The sequence below is a fragment of the Anomaloglossus baeobatrachus genome, chromosome 12, assembly GCF_048569485.1.
Source record: "Anomaloglossus baeobatrachus isolate aAnoBae1 chromosome 12, aAnoBae1.hap1, whole genome shotgun sequence".
NCBI classification, from domain to species: Eukaryota; Metazoa; Chordata; class Amphibia; order Anura; family Aromobatidae; genus Anomaloglossus; species Anomaloglossus baeobatrachus.
Genome location: NC_134364.1, coordinates 100,071,681 through 100,092,969, shown reverse-complemented (window position 1 = coordinate 100,092,969; position 21,289 = coordinate 100,071,681). Strand labels below are relative to the sequence as shown.

The window sequence follows — 21,289 nt, the reverse complement described above, 5'->3', positions numbered from 1 at the left end:
GTTACATAACTTATGTCTCTTTAACCCTTTATTGTTGTGTTTTGTGATTTCATGGTGTTGCCTTGTTAAAATGTGCAGAGCCAAGTGTGTGGATAAGTTGCACAGCCCAAATATTAAGATTTTGTGCACACAGAGGAGTTATTGGAGCGGAAACTGAGCAGAAACTCCCAAATTCTCCAAATCTCAAAAAACTTCAACTATTTTGAGTTTCTGCTCCGAAAACTCAGCAAAAATGAATTCACATATCGTCACAGCCTGATGTGATCTTGGAAGGATCTGGGTTCAGAAGGTCAAAGCGTATTGTTGATCAACTTTAGTGTCCGCTCATTGTTTACTCTGAGTTGGACCATATTTAGTTCCATCAGGTACTGAAGGGGTTAAGATTCCTTTCTATCCTGTTGTGATTTAACAGGTAGATGTAACCTCAGCTGCAGCCACTCCCTTCTGCTATAAATATCTGCTGCTCACTCCTCCCTATGTCGGCTATAGCTCATATTTATGCTGTCTATTTTGAAGGAGCCACTCTCTTGAGCAGCTGAGGTGTCTCTTCTTTTGCAGCTGAGAAGTTCCTACTGGAGAAGCTGTGGAGTGCTATTTGTTGTGTCTTTCCCCACCTGTTTTTTATACGTACCTTGTATTGTCTTATTGCAGTGATGAGACTAACATTTTGCTGGCCTTCATTAGTCAGGGTGAGTTCAAGGCCAGCGAGTGTCTAGGCACATGAAGGCGCACAAGGGGGAAAGGATCCGTCTAGAGACATTAGGGAGTGCAGAGATCAGCCTCAGGTGAGTGTTGGGAGATGACACCGCTCCCCTGTCCCTACCACCAGAGCCTTCTGTTGTATTGCAACTTTGGTGTTCTCTCTGTGTTGTGCCGCTCTCCAGGAGTATTTGATATGTACATCTCGCTGGCCTTCACTAATCAGGGTGAGTTTAGGGCCAGTAAGGGCCTAGGCACGTGACGGTGCATGGGGGTATGGAGACGTCTAGCGACATTAGGGAGTGCAGAGATCAGCCTCAGGTGAGTGTTGGGAGATGACACCGCTCCCCTGTCACTACCACCATAGCCTTCTGTTGTATTGCTACATTGGTGTTCTCTCTGTGTTGTACCACTCTCCAGGAGTATTTGTTGAGTATATCACACTGGCCTTCACTACTCAGGGTGAGTTTAGGGCCAGCAAGCGCCTAGGCACGTGATGGCACACAGGGGTAAGGACTCGTGTAGGGACGTTAGGAAGTGCAGGGATCAGCCTCAGGTGATTGTTAAGAGGTGACCCCTCTCCCTAGCACCATGACTGTCCCTTGTATTGTTACCCTGGTGTTCCCTCTGTGTTGCACCGGGAGTCTTCTCGTACAGTCACATCGTGACACATATCTAAAGTTTGAATTTTTTTGGCCTTACTGTCGTAAAGGGACATCAAAAGGTAAAAAAGGAAAGAAAACTACCACTCACCTCTCCGGCCTCTCCACTTCTCAGTCATTTGCCCTTGGCACATTTTCTATCACCAATGTCTAGCGCTGAATTCCCCGGCCTATTCACGCTATGTCAGTACTTCTAGCTCTGATGAAGGCACACTCAAGGTCACAATGCACATCATGATGTTGTGACTTTTCACACGCTTGTGCACAAAAGTTCCTGATCCTCATTGTAGCCAAATGTCCTAGCCTAGTGTGAAGAGGCAAGGGTATTCAGCGCTGATAAGAACATGCGCCAAGAATCAGATGGGTTATGGGAAGGGGCCGGAGAGGTGTGCAGTAAGTGTAAATATTTTTTTCATCTTACATTTATTGGTGTCTAGAGAGATCCCAGATCATAATAAGGGACATTCAATTCACTGTGAATCGAACTTCTCGGGGAAAGTCGGCACAATTTGGCAAATTCACATTTTGGTGGATCCGTGAAGAATACTAGAACCAGCAGGAGATGTCAAACAATCTGAAAAGCGGTAAGGGGTCACCATGATAATTCAACGCGCATCAGAGATATAGATGAATTTCTTCTGTTAGAACCAGATGAAAATTTCGAGTTGTTTTTCTTCCGTTTACACACTGGACGTCTTTGTCTTTATGGCAACCTTCAAGTTAGAGTAGGTCACTGTTGTTTCTTGCTTTAAAATAAAACATCAAGTATGAGACAAATGGAAATCCAAAAATGCACAATTAAAAGGTAAATAAATAACGCCATTTTTTACTTTTCATTATCAAGAGCTACACTGTCAGTTACTGAAAATAGTTACTGGTGAACACAAGATATTACCTATCCACAGGACTGATCAGTAAAGGTCTGACCACTGATCGGCAGAACGGGAAATTATATTCCCATTAGACTCGAGCTACTGTGCGCGAGCTCAACCGGTGCTCCATTCGTTCCCTATGGGTCTTCCAAAAAAATTTGAGTGCAGGCCCATACGGAATGATTGTGTCAAGATGTTACGAAAGACAGGGAGCTCCTATGCTGTCACTTATGCTAGGAAATCCGGATTACTCCTAATGGTGCAGACGTCAGAGTCCCATTCCTTTCTATACTTCTGAGAAATACTACGCTATTATCCCCTCCCCTCGGTGAGGAATGGGGCAGGAGAAAGATGGTAAACAGCTAAAGACAGACAAGGGAAAACCAAAACTCTGATACACTGCACACACACACAGGAATAGACAAAGAAAGAATCAGGAGAAAAATAAGAGCAGGAGGGTAGAAACAAAAAGGCAACAAGGGTAAACTCCACAACCGCACACAACAACAGGTATCACACCAGATAGTCTGCATCACCACACTTCCCAGATTAACTATAGATGACAGAGGGGGAAGGATCCAGTCAGCATATATACTGTAGGAGGGGAGCAGATGTGATGGGCTCCCCCACAGCAGGTGATCAAAGGAGACTAACAAACAGACTAGCAAAGATTAACTCCTGCTAGCCTATCTCTGAATTGGCATTTAATAGGACTATGCCCGAGTCTGCCTGCATAGATCACAGACACCAGAGGAGTTTTCAGGTGGAGTGTTAGAATCTGTAGTCTGAACAGAGCCCAACAATCGCTTGACAGTTAGAGAAGTTAATGAAAATCTATGAGTGACAAAATGGAGCACTGCATTTGGGCATCCGACCTAAATAAAAGTTTCCCATTTTGCCAATCGCTGGAGATCCCAGTGATCGGACAACCACCAATGGGTAGGTGATCATTTATTTTCACTGGACAACTTCTCTAAAGGGGTTTTCTAGTACGGTAACATTATCAGCCCCCCGATCAGCACAATGAAGGGGGAGCTGCTAGACCTGTCTATTGCTTAACTCCTTTACTAAAAATTAATGTGCAGGTCGCATTTGCCCCCCAAAGTAGGGGGGTGAGCTGTTAGATTTTGTACAGATGAGCAAATTTGGCAAACTTCAATTTGTCACATTTGCTGAAATGTGGCTAGTAAATTCAATTTACATTGAATTTACTTGAAGCAAATCTAATGTGCCCCGACTGAGATTAAAGATGAATGTCTCCTCATCATAAAGCATAAGAAATGGAGGGCTCAGAAGGGGTCAAAAAACAAATTATAATATAGACCTGGTTTCTCACCTGTTCCTGCGGCCACATCTCCCCGATAGTCCATTACTTGCTTCCTTTGGCACTTGCTCTGCTACGGCGCTTGTCTCCTCTTCACTCTTTGCTGGCGCTTTAGGAGTTGGCTCAGCCTTTACATATTTTATGACAGCTCCATGTTTTGCCCCCTTTGACCATGTTGGCGATGGGGTTCATGATGTGAGAACATGAATCAAAAACTAGTCAGCGCTGGAACCTATGGCAAAACGTGAAGAAGAAACCAGCGCTGTAGCAGAGCAGATGCCTTAGAAATGTGGCACGTCTTATAGCATTAATGGGCCATGCTGGGGGGAGTCATTCTGATGCTTTCCAAGTGACATCAGATATTTCTTTCAAGCTGATTTTAATCATTGGAGAAATGTCCCTTGTGACAGATATAAAGAATTGTCATATTACTTTATGTAAATTAATCCAATATCCTCACCTTTACAAATCTTGCTGGAGGACCTAGGGTACAAAAATGTGATATCACTTAATACCTTATATTTTGTTTAGACTTTAAGTACTTGATCAGAAATTAGTAATGAACAATATTCAGACCAAAGGAGACCAAGATGACTACGGGGGTGTTCAGATTGGGTAAGGTCGAAGCATCAAACCCGATACATATCAGTAGGCGAAGGTCTACCAGAGGATTTCATCCACCTCTAACTACTAGTACGATGGGTGGTCAGTAAACCAAACAGATCAGTAAAGTGAAAAATGATATCAATTTAGCATGTGATCACATAGTATGGATCAGTGATGTCTTTATTGGAGTTGAGGGAAAATTTTAATTCAGGGGAGAGATTTGATTTACAGCAAATAAATTCTTTATAAAAAGAAAAGGGTTTCAAAAATAAACTCATGCATCTCCTTGGCCCTCCCCATTCTTGTCCCTTCTTCACTTCTCTTTTGTCTTTTGATTGGCTCTTCTTCCTCCTCCTCCTCCATCTGAACTTCCATTGGGTGCCACCACTGACTAGACCCTAGGCAGAAATATCTTGGATATTTGGCACATGCCATTTGACCACTTTGAACCTAATCAATGCTTGCACCCACTGGGAGACCACAAGGAAAAAAAGAAGGAAGTGGAGCTGATCATAAGAAGGAAGTGGAGCTGATCATAAGAAGGAAGTGGAGCTGATCAGAAGAAGGTAGAGGAGCTGATCAGAAGAAGGAAGAGGAGCTGATCAGAAGAAGGAAGAGGAGCTGATCAGAAGAAAGAAGAATTGATCAGAGGAAGGAAGTGGAGCAGATCAGGAGAAGGTAGAGGAGCTGATCAGGAGAAGGTAGAGGAGCTGATCAGAAGAAGAAAGAGGAGCTGATCAGAAGAAGGAAGAGAAGCTGATCAGAAGAAGGCATAGGAGGAAATTAAAAGTAGGAAGAGAAGCTGAATTGAGGAAGAAGGAAGATTCAATCGGAAAAAGGAGGAAGAGCTGATCAGAAGGAAGATGAGCTGATCAGCAGGAGGAAATGAGTGGTGGCAGAAGTCCACCTTCGGACTCTTGTGTGATGGACCTATTGTTACGCATATGCGTGTGGACCTACTATGCCATGGACCGGCCTTACCCTGGAAAAGTGTGCAACCGTTTACTCATTAGAGCCTTTGATACTGAGGTTGGAGTTGGCTGTCGGTAGACACCAGGTAGCGCTCTATGGCAATCCCTGGACTGCAGTAGCTGACCCCATGGATCAGGGATGCAGGTACGGAGCTCAGGGTTACAGGCAGGAAAGTGTCTCTGTCACTGGCAGGGTGGATACTGGTACTGTTTCAGATTAGATCGTTGATGGCTGTGGGATCAGGCAGACTGGACAAGTTAGAGTTCAGATTGGCAGATCAGGTTCAGACAGACAGGTTTGGGTTTAGACAGGTAGGACAGGTATAGGCTGACAGCACAGTTTTGGTTCTGGGACCTTACAAGTAGCAGGCATAGGACTGACTAGAAGCAACATTGCTCAGGCACCTCCCAAAGAGGGAGGTGCCCTAAATACTTAGTGTCCTCTATCCATTGGCTGGGGACACTTCCAGAGTGCATTCACTGCTCCCAGAAGACCTGTGTGGTGTGTGCAGGCCCTGGGAGCAGAGAGACGCAGCAGGGATCGGAACAGGAGCAGCTGGGTGACCGGGGCAATGTGATGGCATCCCTAACTGGTAGAGTGCTGAGACGCTACCGGCGGTGTTATACATTTGGCCACCCTAATCATCTAATCATTAGACAGTGTGCAGTATTTTACTGTTTTCTTGTACCCCAGTAATTTATTGGAGGCTACATTGCCTGAAATGAGGCAATGTGAATCTATGGACTTTAAATACGGTTTCACAATGGAATCTATGTACACATAGGAACAAAAATGAAATAGACATATGGTACATTGAAAAGACATAAATTTTATCTATCTTCGAAGCTCTTTCTGGGTACAATTTTAGATCACACATACTCATACATGTGTTCTCAGTTCTATTTCAAATTAATAAGTTTGAGAAAAAGTGAAGCAAAATTCTTTGGTTCCTCAAATGAGTAAAGATTTCTGGATCCATAATATTTCTAATTGAAGGGACCATGTATGACACAGAAGAATCTTTATTGAAGTGTAGTAGATTATTATAAGTAGAGATGAGTGAATCTTTTAAAATCCCCTGATTTTCCAAATTTACCGAGAACGTAGTACCATATTTTTCATTTTATAAGATGCACTGGATTATAAGACACACCCCAAATTTAGAGATAAAAAAGGTAAAAAAAAAATGGGGTCTGTCTTGTGTTGTTTTACTGAAGGGGGTTGGCAGCACAGGTGGGGTGGAGTCACAGGAGGCAGGGGTGGTGCTGGTGGGGTCGGTCCTGCCAGTGGTGGGGTTGGTCTTGGCAGCAGAAGCTGCGGTGGCAGTGTGAAGCAGGCCTGTGAGGCAGGTGTCCCAGATGCTCTGTCGGCGGTCCTGGCTTCAAAGAAATGGTGCCAAAAAAGAGAGCTCCATCTGCGCATGCGCTAACTCCGGACACCATCATTTGAACCCAGAGCATCTGGGATACCCGCCGGATCGGCATGCTCCACACAGCCACCGCAGCCTGCCCACACGGAGAGGCAGCCTGCCGCCTTGCCGCACCAAGAGGCAGCCTGCCCACAACGACAGCTGCCCGCAAAGACAGCCGCCTGTGCCAATTATCCACTCGGTAAGCATTATTCGGATTTTAAGACACACCTCTAATTTTCTTCACAAATTATTGGGAGGCAAAGTGCATCTTATAATCCGTAAAATACGGTACTTCAAAACCTCCAACTGTCCTGAAAATATGTGTATGAAACGATGACTCTCCTATGTCTCTCTATATAAACGGATTGTGTATTATAAGCTTTATGTCACAATAATCTTTTTCACTATGGTTCTGTCACACACTATGCGTACAGTTTTTTCAGTTTTTAATAGCTTCCTTGTCTTATCTCTATAGATAAACTGTAAACTGTGATGTTCTCTCACTATCCAGATTCACCACAAAGTGGCTGCTGCATTCCCTGCCTCGGCTTTTATACAGGCTTTGATAATCCCTCCTGATTGACTGAGCTGTGCCATGTGATTATATATATATATATATATATATATATATATATACAGTGCCTACAAGTAGTATTCAACCCCCTGCAGATTTAGCAGGTTTGATAAGATGCAAATAAGTTAGAGCCTGCAAACTTCAAACAAGAGCAGGATTTATTAACAGATGCATAAATCTTACAAACCAACAAGTTATGTTGCTCAGTTAAATTTTAATAAATTTTCAACATAAAAGTGTGGGTCAATTAGTATTCAACCCCTAGGTTTAATATTTTGTGGAATAACCCTTGTTTGCAATTACAGCTAATAATCGTCTTTTATAAGACCTGATCAGGCCGGCACAGGTCTCTGGAGTTATCTTGGCCCACTCCTCCATGCAGATCTTCTCCAAGTTATCTAGGTTCTTTGGGTGTCTCATGTGGACTTTAATCTTGAGCTCCTTCCACAAGTTTTCAATTAGGTTAAGGTCAGGAGACTGACTAGGCCAGTGATGGCGAACCTGTGGCACTCCAGCTGTTGCAAAACTACAATTCCCATCATGTCTTCACAGCCAAAGCTTTTGTTTTGAATGGCCAGGCATGATGGGAATTGTAGTTTTGCAACAGCTGGAGTGCCACAGGTTCGCCATCACTGGACTAGGCCACTGCAACACCTTGATTTTTCCCTCTTGAACCAGGCCTTGGTTTTCTTGGCTGTGTGCTTTGGGTCATTGTCTTGTTGGAAGATGAAATGATGACCCATCTTAAGATCCTTGATGGAGGAGGAGGAGGTTCTTGGCCAAAATCTCCAGGTAGGCCGTGCTATCCATCTTCCCATTGATGCGGACCACATGGCCAGGCCCCTTGGCTGAGAAACAGCCCCACAGCATGATGCTGCCACCACCATGCTTGACTGTAGGGATGGTATTCTTGGGGTCGTATGCAGTGCCATCCAGTCTCCAAACGTCACGTGTGTGGTTGGCACCAAAGATCTCGATCTTGGTCTCATCAGACCAGAGAACCTTGAACCAGTCTGTCTCAGAGTCCTCCAAGTGATCATGAGCAAACTGTAGACGAGCCTTGACATGACGCTTTGAAAGTAAAGGTACCTTACGGGCTCGTCTGGAACGGAGACCATTGCGGTGGAGTACGTTACTTATGGTATTGACTGAAACCAATGTCCCCACTGCCATGAGATCTTCCCGGAGCTCCTTCCTTGTTGTCCTTGGGTTAGCCTTGACTCTTCGGACAAGCCTGGCCTCGGCACGGGTGGAAACTTTCAAAGGCTGTCCAGGCCGTGGAAGGCTAACAGTAGTTCCATAAGCCTTCCATTTCTGGATGATGCTCCCAACAGTGGAGACAGGTAGGCCCAAATCCTTGGAAAGGGTTTTGTACCCCTTGCCAGCCTTGTGACCCTCCACGATCTTGTCTCTGATGGCCTTGGAATGCTCCTTTGTCTTTCCCATGTTGACCAAGTATGAGTGCTGTTCACAAGTTTGGGGAGGGTCTTAATTAGTCAGAAAAGGCTGGAAAAAGAGATAATTAATCCAAACATGTGAAGCTCATTGTTCTTTGTGCCTGAAATACTTCTTAATACTTTAGGGGAACCAAACAGAATTCTGGTGGTTTGAGGGGTTGAATAATAAATGACCCTCTGAATAAACTTTTCACAATTTAAAAAAAAAATAAAAAAAGAAATAACATTCTTTTTTGCTGCAGTGCATTTCACACTTCCAGGCTGATCTACAGTCCAAATGTCACAATGCCAAGTTAATTCCGAATGTGTAAACCTGCGAAATCTGCAGGGGGTTGAATACTACTTGTAGGCACTGCATATATATACATATACAAGGCGTCTTGGAAAAACTTGCCTGTTTTATTGCAGGTATCTTAAAATAATCAAAGCTTTTTCCTCTTATCTTTTCAGCTAGTTTATGTGAATGTTCATCAGTCGTTGGAGAGCACAACTAACCTCTCTGTAGGCATTTCATGTCCAAGTTAGTATATAACATCTCTTCCTCCTTAAGACTGGTTGCTAACAAAGAAAAGAATAAAACAGAAGTCATTTAAGTAATTTAATTCGAGGTCGGAATCAGAATTAACTGAAATTTGCTGAACGGTATTATGTACATGGATTCTAAAAAATAATGCTGACCAGGTGTACACTAGAGGCACTGACCAATGTTGGCCCAAAATAAAAATTCTCTTTTTCAGAGTAAACCCTCCAAGCCTTAAAAGGAACCAACCACCAGAATTTTCATACATAAACTAAAGCCAGTGCTATACTGGTGTGACGCCCTGGCCAGCCAGGTAGTCACAGATAGGGCCCCGCACAACTCCAGTCCTTTAACAAGGTGACAGCAGCCAAACATTTAAACCCTAGTCACCCCCATCAGTGCTTGATGGACACACCGGGGGGGTGGAGCCAGGCGGTTGGCACGCCCACCAAGGAATCCAGAGAGCCTGAGGCAGGAAAAAGTAAACAGTTCAGTTTGAGAGTTCAGTGGAGAAGGTCAGGCCTGTGTGACAGGCCTGTAGTAGACTGACAGGTGCCAGGGTAGGAGCCCGGGCACCTTTGGCTAGGAGGCATACGGAGGCCTCTGCCTACAGGAGCTGGGAAGACGGCTCGGTGGAACCATGGTGGACTGGGACAGGGTAGTTGCCCGTCGGTGCCGACCCCGGGAACCGACTCGGAAACCAGAGCACAAAGGGGGGTACTCAGGCCCTGAAGCTAGGTCCAGAAGCTACTGGGGGCTAGCTAATTAACTGATTGCGGTCAGGACTAGAGGTCCTGTCCCACCCAAAGTCCAGACTAAAGACAACAGCCCAACGAGGGGGATAGAAAGCCACCACCACGGTAGAGAGATCCCACGGGCCAGCGTCTGCGAGCAAAGGGCATTTCCGAGATCCACAAGCCGGGGAGCGGACTCCTGACGTTGCAAGCGTAGGTAGTCCACCATCACACAAACAGGTGCAGGAGAAAGGCAGAGACCACCAACCGGGTGGGGGACCAGACTGCAGCCGGCTGCGGGCACCGACCACCATCACCTTGGTTTACCAGAGACATGTGTGTGTTACTAATCGTGAGTACACCAGTGCCCTCCGGCCACCCATCTCCCTGCACTGCTCAACTACTCCCCCAACGGTTCCCGGGGCCACCATCCCTACCCACAGAGGGGCTAACAACTTGCTGCGCAACATCTCCCTGGCTGCCCCATAACTGCAGCGGTGGTGTCCACCTTCACCACAACCCGTGGTTTGCGTCACGAACTCAAACATTGCTCCGGCCGTACACCTATCTCCCCAAACCGCCAATCTCTTTTAGATCGAAGTGACCGTGGACCCCCAGGTCCGGAGACCCTCGAGCCACCCACTGAAGGTCCAGATCCGAGCGGCTCGGCTGCCGCCGAACATAGGGCGGCACACTGGCGCTATCATGCTGATTCTATACATACCTTTAGTTGTGAGATCGGATGTATAGTATTCTGAAATACAGGCAACTAAAGTTTGTGAAATGCACTGTTATTTGATGAGAGGTGCAATAGAATATCTAATAGGTGGGTCGGGTTTTGCTAGTTATTCCCGCCCCTGTCTGCCTGCCTGTCCTTTCTTTCCCATGTCCTCCTCTCCTTCCTTCCCCTGTAATAATAGACACAGGAGGGAGGAAGGACAGGCAGGCAGAATAACTAGTAAAACTGACCCACCTATTAGATATTCTGCAGCACCTGTCAATCAAATATCAATGCATGTCACAATCTTTATTTGCCTGTATTTCAGAACGTATGCATCCGATCTCACAACTAGAGGTATGTATAGAGTCAGCATGATAGCACCAGTATAGCACTGGCTTTAGTTTATGTAGGAAAATCCTGCTGGTTGTTCCTCTTTAAAACATGTCTTCCCACTAAGTAGAAAAGTGGCAACTACGGTATGTCTTTCTGAGCCATCACTTTCATCAATCTCCCCACAAACCACACGCACACTATTAATAATGGTGTATAGTAAAAAATAACCTAGAAGCTGTAACCTTTATTTTTTCTATTATGCCTTTTACTTCGCTTTTGTAATTCTGGCCATTTTTGAACATCTTTGTATGACATTTTCACGGGTTTTTTTTAGCACTTCTTCTTTTATTTGCTTTACCTAGTGAAAATAACATTTGCTGCTAACTGGAAACCACAAGCAAGAACTCTACCTGCTGCTTTCAATTCCCTTATATTTCAATTTTATTTTCTTAAAGGGAACTGTACTTACAAAATATGAATGTGAATATATAAAATGTAGTAATATATGTTGCTTGTTTCTCCACTTTTGAGCCACTTCTCTACACACTGGCTCCTAAACTCATCATCCAAATTGGAGAATACAGTCTTTGTCAAAATAAGATGGACTGCCATGATGGGGATGTGCCAGGTTACATACAGTTGAATCCAGAAGTTTCCATCAACTCTCTATAAAGACACATCTGCAGGTTTTTCCCTCCACTCTCTATAAAGACACATCTGCAGGTTTTTCCCTCCACTCTCTATAAAGACACATCTGCAGGTTTTTCTCACTATCTGACATAAAATCAGAATAAACCTTTCTCGTTTTAGATCAATTAGGAACCAAAATTATTTTGATTTGCCAAATGTCAGAATAATGAGAGAGAGAGAATTTTTAAGGCACTTTTATTACTTTCTGTAAAGTTAAAAGTTTCCATACACTATGGGGTACTTTACACGCAGCAACATCGCTAGCGATAGCACCCGCCCCCGTCGCTCGTGCGACATTTGGTGCTCGCTGCCGTAGCGAACATTATTGCTACGGCAGCGTCACACGCACATACCTGGCCAGCGACGTCGCTGTGACCGCCGAACAATCCCTCCCTCAAGGGGGAGGTGCATTCAGCGTCATAGCGACGTCACTGAGGTGTCACTAAGAGGCCGGCCAATAGAAGCGGAGGGGCGGAGATGAGCGGTACGTTACATCCCACCCACCTCCTTCCTTCCTCATTGCCGGTGGACGGAGGTAAGGAGATGTTCGTCGCTCCCGCGGTGTCACACACAGCGATCTGTGCTGCCGCAGGAACGACAAACAACATCGTACCGGTGGCAGCAGCGATATTAAGGAAATGAACGACGTGTAAACGATCACTGTTTTGGAACGATTTTGCGATCGTTGATCGTCACTAATTAGTGTTATTCGCTGCGATGTCGCTACTGGCGCCGGATATGCGTCACTAACGGCGTGACCCCGACGATATATCGGTAGTGATGTCACAGCATGTAAAGTGCCCCTAAGAGTACTATGCCTTTAAACAATATGGGACAGCCCAAATGATCATGTCATGTCGTTGCAAGCTTCTGATAGGTTTATTGGCAATATCTGAGTTAATTAGAGACACACCTGTGGATATATTTTAATGCACACCTGAAAAACACTAGTTCTTTGTGTAGCATCATGGGAAAGTCAAAAGAAATCACGCAAGATCTCAGTAAGAGAATTGTGGACTTGCACGAGTCTGGTTCATCCTCAGGTGCAATTTGCAGATACCTGAAGGTGCCTCATCCATCTGTACAAATAATTATACGCAAGTACAAACAAGATGGGAATGTCCAGCCATCATGCCACTTAGGAAAGAGCCGGGTTCTGTGTACCATTGATGAACGTGCTTTGGTTAGACATGTGCATATCAATCCAAGAACAAAAGCAAAAGACCTTGTGAAGATGCTGGAGGAAGCTGGTAAGATTGTGTCATTATCCACAGTGAAGCGAGTACTGTATGAACAGAACACCATTCCAACTGTGAAACACAGGGAAGGCAGCACCATGTTGTGGGGTTGTTTTTGCTGCAGAAGGGACTTGTGCACTTCACAAAATAGATGGCATCATGTGGAAAGAAGATTATGTGGCAAAACTAAAGCAACATCTCAAGACATCAGCCAAGAACTTAAAGCTTAGGCAGAAATGAGTCTTCCAAATGGAAAATAACCCAAAGCTACTGCCAAGCAGGTTACAAAGTGGCGTAAGGATGACAAAGTCAATGTTTTGGAGCGGCCATCACAAAGCCCTGATCTTAGTCCTATTGAAAATTAATGGGCAAAGCTGAAAAGGCCGGTGTGAGCAGCGACCTACAAACATGACTCAGTTACACCAGTGCTGTCAGGAGGAATGGGCCCAAATTCCTACCAACGTTTGTGAGAAGCTTGTGGAAGGAGATCCAAAATGTTTCAATACCACCAAATACTAATGAACTGGAGGGAAACGTTTGGCTTTGCAGAAAGTAATAAAAATGGCTTAAAACATTCTCTCTCTCATTATTGTAGCATTTGGCAAATATAAATAATTTTGGTTCCTAATTGACCTAAAACGGGAAAGGTTTATTCTGATTTCATGTCCGATAGTGAGGAAAACACCGGTATGTATCTTTTTAGATAGTGTATGTAAACTTCTGATTTCAACTGTAGCATATTATGAGCTTTTTAACAAGTCTTTTACCTCATCCTACAGCGTTTTTAGGTTACACAGCCTATTATACGCTATGGAGTGCAAAAGGAGGAGTTAATAGCGGATTGAGAAAACAGACAGAGGGAGACACAAAATATAGTGCTAAGTTTTTTAACAAGTCATTAATCTCATCCTACAGCTGTGTCAGGTTACACAGCCTATTACACTTTACCAAGAGGGAAAGGAGGAGTGGGAAGCAGAGTGAGGAAGAAGGCAGAGGGAGACACAAAAATATAGTGCTGAACTTTCTAACAATTTTTTTTATCTCGTTCTACAGCTGTGTCAAGTTACCTTCTGGCCATAATACCAACTAAAACCTCATATGTTTTTTGTACAGGATACAGCCAGGCCCCTTTCTGTTAGGCCTTGCATATTAGAGTTCCTGTCCCTGTATGGGGCACAGATGGAGTACGGCTTGGCAGCCCGCCTGATCTAATAGTATGGGCGTCACCTAATAGGCTGTGGGCTTGTGACTGTGCATCTGCATGTGTGAACAGCACTCTATGCAAGCCATTAGTGTGCAGTTTACCATCCAGCAATCGCCCCCTCCATTTTTTGGAAATGTGTGTGATTTGTTCCTCCTGCACCTGTGATGCCTCCACTTAGTGGGGGCTAAGCTATATCCTGCTAGAGTACTAGTTATTGGCCTGGGCGATGTACAACTGCAGCCCTTATTTGCTGTAAGTAATACACAGCCTATTATACTCTACAAAGAGGGAAAGAAGTTAGGAGCACAGTCAGGAAACAGGCAGGGGGAGACACAAAAATATAGTGCTGAGCTTTTTAACAAGTCATTTATCTCATCCCACAGCTTTGTCAGGTTACACCGCCTATTATACTCTATGGAGAGCGAAAGGAGGAGTTAGGAGCACAGTGAGGAAACAGGCAGGGGGAGACACAAAAATATAGTGCTGAGCTTTTCAACAAGTCATTTATCTTATCCCACAGCTTTGTTAGGTTACACCGCCTATTATACTCTATGGAGAGCGAAAGGAGGAGTTAGGAGCACAGTGAGGAAACAGGCAGGGGGAGACACAAAAATATAGTGCTGAGCTTTTTAACAAGTCATTTATCTCATCCCACAGCTTTGTCAGGTTACACCGCCTATTATACTCTATGGAGAGCGAAAGGAGGAGTTAGGAGCAGAGTGAGGAAACAGGCAGAGAGAGACTAAATATAGTGCTGAGCTTTCTAGCAAGTCTTTTACCTCATCATACAGCTGCATTCACATACACATTAGTACTGCTGTTTAATGTTCTCCAGGCTGCTGCGGTTTCTTTCTGTGTGCTAAGTAACATTAATATTTGGAACACTTTAGAAGGTTTTTTGCTCCTATGTACTGTGCGCTTGGTGGTTAGAAAAACATGAACTAAACTAAAATGCATATAGAAAAGAGAAGTATAAACAAGAGTTTGTGCACCCTTGTATGCAATTGTGTGAGCAAGTAACTATAAGATTCTAGTCCAAGCACTGTAATAATGGCCAATTGTGGGTATAATGTCCTATCCCTAAGAGTTAGAGGAACATTTCTAGTGTACAAATTTCAGAGTTGAATGAATCGCTGAACGGTGAAGTTGGTTTGCACCTACCTGTTTGAAGTTTGGACACTAAAATGGTAATGACGAATATCAACACCAGAGCAGCTGTGGCGGACACACACAGGATGATTGTAATCCATGCTACAAGATGAAAGACATAATGTTATTTCTGGTGACACATAATAAGTACCATCCCTGGGCAAAATATACACTTTCGTTTCTAACTCAACACATTGTATTCTAAGATCCATTTTGGGCAAATCCTTTCTATATTTTTTTAAATAAAAACAACATAATAACCCATGATTAGGTCCCCATCATCCATACTAAAGTTGTTTTGGTGAAAAACATTTTATGTGCACATACGCACCATTCACCCCTCTATTCCCATTGACCATGAGACCAGAGTTGGAGGACCACCTGAAATGGGTGTGTGTACCAGAGGTCAGACCCTCATCTATCAGACATTTAGAAATGGGAATACCCCATTAAGCAAGTTTGGAATGGGACACTCAGTTGTAGTTATGAGAATTAGGGCCATGTCATACTTTTGCCTTTTCTTACCAGTGACTCGTTGTCTGTTATTATTGGTCTTATCTCCATTGCCGACCCTCACGGGTGAATTTGTGGTTGAGTTACTGAAGATGTAGATTGGCTCTTCTAAATATTTGATTTCTATTGAAAACCATAAGAGTATGGATAATGAAGTAATTTTAAGAAATAGTTCAATGAAAGGGTTATTCACAAAAAATGAAGTTATCCTTTGGATTTCCATGCTGATTGCTGAGGGTTCCACTGTTGGGACCAGGGCCGGCATCACCACTCGACGCACCCTGGCAAGTGTCGGGGCCCTGGACAAACAGGGGGGCCCACTCGTTGTCAGGGACACTGTCAGCGCTGCTTGCCCAATGGTGTTCCCAGCCCCTAATCATGTATGGGGCCAGGGTAACTGTCTCACCTTTCCCCAATGTGCTGTCTGTCTGCACTATGTGATGAGCGCAGCGTTCCGGCTTATGAATAGTAATAAGCTAGGAGCAGAGACTAGTGACGTCACCTGACACCTGAGGGCAGAAATGATCTTCTGCATCACTATGACACCACCATTCAGCAGTAAGGAGTGGACGCTTCGCTCATCACACAGCGCAGGGGGGAAGGAAGAGCATGGGAGAGAGACTGCACAGGGGGAGAGAGATAGATTGTAAAGAGGAAACACCGCACAGGTGGAGAAGAGACAGTAAAGGGGAGAGACCATACAAGGGAGAAGATAGGGCATAGGGGAAAGACTGTCCAGGGGAGAAGAGAGAGCACGGGGAGACACTACAGAGGGGAGATAGAGAGAGCACAGGTGAGAACATCGCACAAGGGGAGAAGAGAGAGCACAAAGGGAGAGACCGCATAAGTAGAAAAGAGAGCATTGACAGGGGAGAGACAGCACACAAGGGGAATTATATTTACGGGGATTGTATTAGTGATATATATATATATATATATATATATATATCATGAATCTTGGTATGTGTTAAAGTGGTCCACTGGGACTGTTTCGTCCGGGGCCCACAAAAACCTGGAGCCGACCCTGGTTGGTACTTTAGTACTTTAATTCATCTTAAGAATGGGGCTCTGGAACCCCAAAGTCAGGACTTTGCAGCCCCATCCTGGACGGGACAGATGTGCGCATGTGCGGTCTCTATTCCTTTCATTATCTAAAGGACTACTATCAAGCACAGTAGTCATCATTCCCATACATGATGAATCAAGTGCTTCAGTGATTTCTGGTTTTCTGATAATTGTGGATGAGTGGGAACTTCATATTTTGAGAACAAGCTTTTGACAAAAAGGTAGAGGCCATTTTTTAAAAAATGATGCCAAAAACTTCAGATCAAGGATTACAAAACTGCACAAACCTACCGCATAACGTCAGGTTGTAGAACTGAGCGCATTGGCCTGAAGTTCTCCTCAGAACGCTGCCTTTATAGATTCCTTGGTCTCTCCTGGTTAATTTGGTTATAATTAATGACCCGTTGGCTGTAACATTAACTCGTCCATTATACAACTGACTTCTGATAGTGACAGGTTTCCCTGGTTCTGTCACCGCAAAGATATTTTTATCTATATCTGTCATCCACGTGATGTCCTGGATCTCCGTCTGTTTTATGGAGAACATCACCTCCCCACCCACATCACTGGATACATGTCTTATCTCTCCGCAGATTTTTTCATTGGTCAAGCCTGAAAGATGTGAATTTTAGGAAAACATGAATACATTAATATCCGGAATTGAAGGTGTCATTTTTCGACCTACCATGTAACGTCAGATTGTAGAACTGAACACATTGGCCTGATGTTCTCCTCAGAACGCTGCCTTTATAGGTTCCTTGGTCTTCTCTAGTTAGATTAGTTATAATTAATGACCCATCAACAGTAACATTAATCCGTTCATTATAGAACTGACTTCTGATGATAACTGGTTTCCCGGGTTCAGTCACCGCGAAGATATTCTTATCTCTATCAGTCATCCACGTGATGTCCTGGACTTCAGTCTGTGTTATCGAGAGCATGACCTCACCTCCCTCCTTACTAGACACATGTCTTGTTTCCCCACAGATTTGTTCATTGGTCAAACCTGAAAGACGTGAATTTTACAAATAAAGGATGAAAATTATTCCAATTTTACAATAAAATGCAAAGCAATCCTGAAATGATGAAGGCATTGTATCTAGACAATGAAAACCCTTCCACCAAGGATGGCCAGTCAACTGGCTAGACATATAACGTCCCACTAAAATACAAAAAAAAAATACCTCTGTTAAAAGGAGCATAAGCATATGGGTTGTTTAGATTGCCCCTTTGTCACATAAGGCTAAGTTCTAAGGGTTTTTTTTAGAAGATCTTAACCAAAATTTTCCTCCAAAGCACTTCGTAAAAGCTTGTGGAACTCTTCAAATGTACAGCGGGTGAAATAAGTGTTGAACACCAATTTTCTAGGTAAATATATTTTTAAAGGTGCTTTTGACATGAAATTCTCACCAGATGTCGATGACAACCCATCCATTCCACACAGACAAAGAAATCAAACCATAGATGTCCATAAATTAACATACATCTGATAAAGAGAAATGAATTGGAAAAAAATATTAAACACATGAAGAAAGAAGTGCAAAAAGGCATGAAAAGTCACGACACCAGCTAAAATCTATCAGTAATTAGAAACTATCCTGCCACATAGTGAAAATTAGTATTCGAGCAGGGCCCTCATTCCTACTGTAGCTGTTGAATTATGTGCCATTTTGTTTTGTATTTGTCTATACAACCCCCACCGGATTGTAAAGTGCTGCGGAATATGTTGGCTCTATATAAATAAACTTTATTATTATTATTATTAGCTTTTTCAACTGATAACCTATAAAAAGGTGTCTCATTACCAAGGTGCCACACAAGAAACATCTCATGATGGGTAAAACCAGTGAGCTGTGCTAAGACCTTTGCAACATTATTGTTGCAAAGCATACTGATGGCATTGGTTACAGAATTATTTATAATTCCTTAGCTCCTCAAGGGTCAAGTGAGCACTGTTTGGGCCATAATCTGGAAGTAGAAAAAACATAATTTCTCCATGAACCATCTACAACCACAAGCTTCCCACAAGTTTTCAGACAGAGAAGTGAAAAGTATTATCAGAAAAGTTGTCCAAGAGCTAAGGGCCACCTGTGGAGAGCTACATGAAGACCTGGAATCAGCAGGTACAATTGTTTCAAAGAAAACAAAAAGTAATGCACCCACCATCCATGGCCTGTATGCACGCTCAGCTCACAAGACTCCACTGCTGAACAAAAAGCAGTTTCAAGAGAATTTAAAGTTGAAAGTAAATAACATTTAGACAAGCCTGTGAAAAACTGGGAGAATATAGTCTGGTCAGAAGAGACCAAAATTGAATTCTCTGAATGCCATAATGCACACTTGAAAACATCAACCACAGTGAAGTGTGGTGGTGGGAACATCATGGTGTGGGGCTGTTTTTCAGCAGACGGCACTGGTAAACTTTATATGATTAAAAGAAGGATGAATGGACAAATGTACCGAGACATTCTTGATAAAAATCTGCTGCCATCTACCAGGATGATGAACATGAAACAAGGGTGGACATTTCAGCAAGACAATGACCCCAAACACACAACCAAGAAAACTCTCAACTGGTTTCAGAGAAAGGAAATAAAACTGGTAGAATGGCGGAGCCGATCACCGCAACTGAATCCAGTGGAAAATCTATGTAATCAACTAAAGCTCTGAGTTCATAGAAAGAGCCGGGACCTGCAGGATGTGAGGAGTGTTTCTGCTAACAATGGACCAAAATCACACCTTAGCAATGCAGGCGACTCCATACAGGAGGCATCTTGAAGCTTTATCACCAACAAAGACTTTTGCAGGAAGTATTAAATACATTTCAATAAGCGTGTTCAATACTTTTTCCCTATGTAATTTCTCATTATTACACACAACTTATTTTATGGACATCTATGGTTTAATTTCATTCCCTGTGTGGATTGAATGGGTTGTTACTGACATCTGGTGAGACCTTCATGTCAATAGCTAATTTAAAAATATATTAATTTGGAAAATTGGTGATGTCTTCAATACTTATTTTACCACACTTTCTTGTTCATATGAAGTATTCGAATTTTTTTACTTTATGAGGTTTTGACAAATGCCTGATGGAAAGACGTGTACGTCACTCACTTCTTATCCTTAAAGAAACAACTGTAAACTAGGTGCTGTCAAATCAAATGCTTGTAAAGTACACTTGAAGGGAAAAAAAACTTTTCCTAAACTCTTTAAAACCTCTTCAAAACTGCTTTGGGAAATAAAATCTCCTCCAAAAATTCTCTAAGGCGGGCTTTGCACACTATGACATCGCAGGTGCGATGTCGGTGGGGTCAAATTGAAAGTGACGCACATCCGGCATCGCATGTGACATCGTAGTGTGTAAAGCCTAGATGATACGATTAACGAGCGCAAAATCGTCGTAATCGTATCATCGGTGCAGCGTCGGCGTAATCCATAATTACGCTGACGCGATGGTCCGATGTTGTTCCTCGCTCCTGCGGCAGCACACATCGCTGTGTGTGAAGTCGCAGCAGCGAGGAACATCTCCAACCTGCGTCACCGCCGCTTCCGTAGGATATGCGGAAGGAAGGAGGTGGGCGGGATGTTTACATCCCGCACATCTCCGCCCCTCCGCCGCTATTGGCCGCCTGCCGTGTGACGTCGCTATGACGCCGCACGACCCGCCCCCTTAGGAAGGAGGCGGGTCACCGGCCAGAGCGGCGGTTGCAGGGCAGGTGAGTGCATGTGAAGCTGGCGTAGCGATAATTTTCGCTACGCCAGCTATCACACGATATCGTACCTGCGACGGGGGCGGGGACTATCACGTGCGACATCGCAGCATCGGCTTGCGATGTCGCAACGTGCAAAGCCCGCCTAAGGCTACCACAGAGTTTCCCAGATGAAGCCACTGTTGCCGGTTGTTTCCCTGAGATGTCCTTGTCGTTCTTGTGGCATCTATGACAATGATGACTTTATCTCTACACCATTAACTATAGAGAGCATGTGGCTTCACAACAAAAGCCACCTGAAGAATGAGTATGTAACGTCTTTTAAATGTTTCAGGGTTGTTATGGGGCAATGCTTTTTCCGGGTGAAATAAGCCTAAAAAGGACATTATGTGCCCATATTCTAAGGATCTGTGCACAAGGAGGTTTTCTGCTCAGTTATCGGAGCAAAAACTGAGTGGAAACTGAACGTCTTTGTAGGAGTTTTGAAATTTGAAGTAGGATTTGGTGAGTTTTTTCCAAAAGGTACTTGAAAAACTCCTTGCACGGACCCCGGTCCGTAAGGCTCCTTGATCCTTCGCCAAAAAGCCCCCGAGTACATTCATAACTTCGGGTAAAGGGTGCGACACTTACTGGTTTCTGCAGACCAGTGTCCATGGCCCCACTGATTGTCCCCATCATAGACAAAATAGTAAAACACACAACACCCAAGTTCTCTTGGCAATCCAAACTTGTCCAGTTTATTCCTCACACCGCTATGACAGACATGACCTCACTTCTCACAGTTCTGCTGTTTTTGTTATTGTTGCATACTCTCTCTCTCTCTCAATCTATC

At 43.9% G+C, this 21,289-nt stretch overlaps 1 long non-coding RNA gene across 1 annotated transcript; it reads right to left on the bottom strand.

The window, feature by feature from the left end:
* Window positions 1–1,934: 1,934 nt before the first annotated feature.
* On the bottom strand, window positions 1,935–15,261 carry LOC142258102 (uncharacterized). Its single transcript, XR_012727711.1, has 4 exons — window positions 15,179–15,261; window positions 9,073–9,135; window positions 4,018–4,040; window positions 1,935–2,107 (listed from the first exon to the last, which is right to left on the bottom strand). It is a non-coding gene; the product is annotated as an uncharacterized LOC142258102 (long non-coding RNA).
* Window positions 15,262–21,289: the final 6,028 nt, after the last annotated feature.